Genomic DNA, 6,000 nt, shown 5'->3' on the forward strand with positions numbered 1-6,000 from the left:
AGTTGTACCAACAATACCGACTGTCTATCCTAAATCTGCACTAGTAAAATTCACATTTCCTAATAGTTCATTGGCACATTTTTTCAACCAATTATTATTTTCTTTGAAAACCAGTTGTAGTGGAAATTAAACATTGGATCTACTATCCCCAATCTGAATCACCCCAATCCATGATTAAATGAGAAATGGGTACTTAATGTTGTGATTATTAGTCTAGGCAAGAATTTGAAAACAACAGTGGCACGAAAATTGTTCCTTAGCATATTTGAAATAAATTTTTAATATATTTTCAAAACCTATTTTTAGAAGAGATAGATATCTAGATGTGCTTTTCTATGGAATTTCAATCTGTAAAAGAAGGATTAAAATGAATATTTTTCTACAAAGCATTGTCAAATAGTCAAAGGCAACTGTCACTCATCAACATCTTTGATTAATCATGAAAGTTGTGTTTTTGATGATATTTTTTAAAGTAGCATTAGCAATGTCCAAAATTCATTAATTTCAATATATGATGCCCAACAGAATTTGGTTGTGGTAGTTTTTATAACCTTGTGAGTAAAGGAAAAAATAATTGGTTCTAGTTTTTAGGATTGTAACAAGTCCAAGCAGGTCTACATTCCTCATTAATAGACTAATAGTTTATGTTAAATCTATTTATTCTAAAAACAAAAGGCTTCTAGGCACATCAATGTTACCTACACTACATAGTATACTGATTGTTCCTACTTCAAAATATTTTATTATGATCTTTGAAGAAATTTAACAAGCTTAGATTATTTTTGTCAGTGAAGAAACACAACACACTGAAATTCTTTCCACCAAAGCTTAAGACATTCTAATTTCTTCAAGAATATCCACTAAATAAAAATTTCATTTTCCACAAGCCCAACTTAGCTATTTTTATTCTTCAGTTGTACTAATTTTTTAATCCCAATCTCTTCAAACTCCAATGCAATTCTTTTAGGCCCATATCCACTAATAAAAATTTCATTTTCCACAAGCTGAACTTAAGCTATTTTTATTCTTTAGTTGTCGAGTACATGAAAGGATACTTGATTTAAAGATTGCCACTCCACAAATTATTAGCTGATAGGCGATCCAGGGGATCCTCCATAAAAAATTATGTTGTTTAGATCGAAAAAACAAAGCAGTGGTTCAATTGTCTCGTCCAAGTCAAAATCCAGTTTTTGCAATGAACAAAATATAATTTTTGATGCGACAAAATGTGCGATATAGAGTTAGTGGAGAAAGTGTAAATGTGGGCACCAGCAGCTTCTGTGGCCGCCTGCTCTAGTTTGGCTTGGCTAGAAATTCACAATGCATTTTATTCATCAATATGGTGCTCTATTCCTAAGCTCCCAACATGGTGCAACAAAAAAAACTAAGGTAGGATTTTGAATCTAGCAAGTATTGTGGTTTTTATTCACACAAAGATTATATCAAATGCATGATCACCGTTACCTCTACGAACAATACAAGCCCATCTATATAACTATGTTTGCGGTCAATCAATGAACAAAGGATTTTCAGTCCCTTCTTTACTCATATGTGCATATTTCCCAATAGAGGATAAATGAAACCTCACTATAGGTGCATGTGCTCTGTAGGTGCACATGCTTACTTTCTCTATGTGGCTCACCCAAGGGATTGAAGCTATTTCTACTTTCCTTTTCTTTTTGTTATTGGGATATGTCTATTGGTGTCCTGAGTTAACAAATCATACATGAAAGAGAGAGTGACTTCTAGGCGGATTTCTTCCTCCTTATTTTTGTAATATAATTGTCTTGGTGCATACTATTTTCCTCATTTGTAGGTTGATTGAGTGAAAAGCTAGGTTTCACATATAAGAAGCAACAATCGAATTGATAGCTTGATCCAATTTATCTTTATGAGGTGACAAAAGCCTTGTTAGGAGATGCCCATATTGAAGGAATTAGGTGATGATCATCTGAAGTAGGAGATAATTCAAATTAATTGGGTAGTAAATGACTTGAATATTTGAGTTCTCTATCCCCCTCAACTTCTCTTTTTTCACTGCATATCAGCCTATGTGTGGAATTTATTTATTGCAGGGTATTATGGTGAATTGAATGTAACTAAAATTAGATAAATAGTTATGTTTTATGGCATTAAATTTGATCAACCAATTTTAGCATGAGATTAGCCCACCTTCCTAAAGTGGCCAAGGGCATGGACTCCTTGCCCTTTTAAAGAGATAGTGCTTATGACACCACTTCCAAGATACCAAGTCCAAGTTATCTCTCTTGGACTCTCTGGTTAGACCCATTATTCTTTTTGGTGCGGTGGTTTGGGGATTGTCTCTTCTTGATTCTGATTGGGTCTTGATCAAGTGGGTGTAGACCCTTTTCCTCCATCGAATTGTCCATTGCCACTGCTACACTCTAGATAGTATTGTTTTGGCTGAGTTTGGGGCTCACCCTTTCTGGCTTAGTGCCATTTTTTACTTGCTTTGGTTCATTCACCATCTCAGAGACTTTGCAGACTTGGATGAGGGCTAACACAAATACTCATACCTTGCTTAACATTCCTCTATGGACATTGCCAGCTCGGTGGGGATGACTAAGGCTCATTCCTAGTATACCTAGGCCACTATTTTACTAAGTTCGATCACGATTGATATCGATCATCTTTTTCCATACCAGTTCTCCTTGTATGCTCCCACCCATCTCCCTTCTCGGTAGGAATTGAATGGACACGTCAGACTCGACATTTATAGGCAGTACATCTTGAGGACTTGGATGATTCCTCCTAGTGGGTTACACCCTCAAATGACCTTCTACTCGCAACACTTTCTGGAGACTACGATGGCATTACTATCTGTCCCTCTTACTTGAGTCAATGTTGGAGCCATGCCCTCCACATTTCCCTAGAATCTTTTAGAGTTGGATCACTTCAACTTTGTTGCCATACTGAGCACCACCTGATTAGAGGGGAATGAGTGTACCGCCTTTGCACCATATCCAAGATAGAGACTGAGACCCACTTTATCTTTAGGTGCCCCATCTACTATGAGATCAGAGGTAGGTTCCATTTCCTATTCAGAGATTACAAATCCCTCTCGACATCATCCACACCTGTCTCGTACTTTGACCATATTAAATTTCTAGATGTTTTCTAGAGATTGTTCCTAGTCTTTGAAGCAAGTCTTCCAACATTTATTTCAACAAAGTCTATTCTTTCCTCATATATTTCTAAAATTTTGATGAAGGAGCTTCTCATAACATAGGAGACCATCATTCCATAACGAGAGGTGTGATAAGTATTCCTCATGTTGTTCCCAATCAAAGAGGAATATCCCTAACCAAGCTTATTATGATCTATCTAGAAAAAATACACTGTCAAGTTTCACAATTCTTGCATCACACGCTGTAAACCCCATCAACTAGATTTCAAGGTTATGCCAAGCCGTAGTGGCTAGGAATGTCTCCTCTTCTAGCTTAATGAACTTTGTGCCCAACAATAACTTGAATAGCTCAATGGTCTCTTGGAGTTGTTTGGAGTTTGGTAGGTTCATGCGTAGTGAGCTCTCCAAAGCAAAGACTTACATATGCTAGGCCACATAATATCTTCTCAAGACTACTGCTCACCTGGGCACCATATTTGTTCAAGCATCAACTATGTGAATGCTTTCAATCATGAATTACTATCATTGTCTCAAGTGGGTTTATACATTATTGTGGTAATCCCCATGGGCCAAGTGGAAATAATAACATTGATAAGGATTTTGTTTCTCAATTGGTTCATGAAAAACTCTAAGATTGATGCAATAGGTCTCAATGCATTCATCTATTAGGGAGGTGGCTCAGATATCACTAGGACGATCTATGGACTGAGTTTTGTGCTTTCCAAACCAATACTAGGATTTAGATCCATGTCTTTCTTCTTCATTTTATTTTTGTTTTGATGTGTAGTGGGTGGCATGAAATGATGATGCACCTAAGGGTGGTATGCAAGATGATGTGATAGGAATTGCAAAGTGCAAGATGAGTTCTAAGACCTTTTAAAGATGAGATAACATATAATCTATGATGCAAAGTATTTATTGAGATCTAAAGACTTCTAAAAAATGCAAAGGAATGAACATGTGGTAGTACAAAGGATGATGATGGAGGATTCTATCCCAAGGGATAAAACTATGATGAGATGAGTGAAAAGTGTGTGAGGAAGAAGAAGGATCGAATTGTAATAGCTCTAAGTCATGAGTTGGATAAGACTACAAATAACTCCACTTTTTGTCTTATGTTATCAATCTTGCACTCCAACTCTTCTTGTAATGTGTTTTTAGTGCCTTCTTTCTCAATTCAATCTAGCCTAGCAATCCTTACCTATATGGAAAAATAACTGTATTGACAACTGATTGACAGGGGTGGTCAGTATGGGCAAGTATTAACAACTGAATATAATCGAGGAAATTTTTATTTTTTTTCCTCTATATCTATCGCAATTGCGATGCCCACCTCACAAATTGTGATGGGGTTGCTGTAGCGGTGACGCCATCTTCCATCGCAATTGCCTAGGTTTTCGTTGTAATTGCGACGGCCGCCATAAAAATTACGACGGGGTTATTTTAGCTGCGACGGTAGTTACCGTCGCAATTTTTGGGGTTTCCATCACAATTGCGATGTCGACCACAAGAATTGTGACGGTGTTGAAGTCACAATAAAGTGGTCAACTGCCATCGCAATTTCTGTGGTTTTCGTCACAATTGCGATGTCAGCCACAAGAATTGTGACGGTGTTGATGTCACAATTAAGTGGTTGCATAGTGACGAATAGGCATCATAATTGCGACGATATAGGATAGATGTTGTAATTTGTGACTAAAAAACAATGACATCTATTACTATCATAGTAGCGACACATTTATGTCATAATTATGACACGTAGCCATCGTAAATCAATGCCAAATGTATTAGTGTTTAATCGACTTTTCTTGTGAAGAAGTTGGTCACATTATCGCAAGGTGTCCAAATAGAGAAGACAAAGATGAAAAGAAGAACAAAAAGTACAAAGGAAACAAGGATTTCAAAAGCTACAAGGACTACAAGGATAAAGGTAAGAAGTCTTGTTTCATGGCTAAAGATTGAAATGGTCTATATTGTTGTAAAAGATGAATCTAATGATGAAGAAGATAAAATGGCACTTATTTCTCATGTTAGCAAGAATGATACATGGATTATTGATAGTGGTTATTCACAGCATATGACTGGTGACAAAACAAAGTTTGAATATATGGAACACTATGATGGTGGAAGTGTAAGATTTGGAAACAATGAATCATGTTGCATTAAAAGAAAAGATTGTATCTCACTAACCAAGGAACTTAGATTTAATAATGATTATTGGGTTGAAGGAGTGAAGAATAATCTACTGAGTGTGGCACATTTGAATAACTTTGGATTCGAGGTAGAATTCATGAATGGGAAGTCAAAGCTACTAGATGGAAAAGGAAATCTAGTTGGGTCTGGCAACCAAACAAAAGGTAACTTATTCTACCTAGATCTTAGTGAAAGCTCATGTTTCATTTCTCAAGTAGAAGAAAGATGGTTATGGCATAAGAGGTTGTGTCATGAAAACTTTGATAACCTAATCAAGATAAGAAAAAATAAAAGAGTAAGAGGTATTCCTAGTTTGAGGAAACCTAATATAGACCTATGCAAACATTGTCAAATTGGTAAGATGGGCAAGACAAGTTTCAAGAGCAAGAACTATCATTTTGAAGAAGTCTTGGAGTTGGTGTTAGAAATAATAGTCCTCCAAGGTAACTAGGGGGGTGAATCAATTATCTAATAATTAAAACATTTATCTTCTTTAAACAAACTTAACCATTCAACCAAAGTAAACAACAACCATAATAAAATGCACATAAACAATTGCACCAAATATGTTGACTAGGAAAACCCTTGCTTAGAGGGAAAACTCCAGTGGGAATGTTGCCCACAAGATGATGTACTAATATATATATTCCTTGTTAGAG

This window comes from Cupressus sempervirens, chromosome 7 (genome assembly GCF_028749045.1).
Source record: "Cupressus sempervirens isolate cs-2001-9-10 chromosome 7, ASM2874904v1, whole genome shotgun sequence".
NCBI lineage: Eukaryota > Viridiplantae > Streptophyta > Pinopsida > Cupressales > Cupressaceae > Cupressus > Cupressus sempervirens.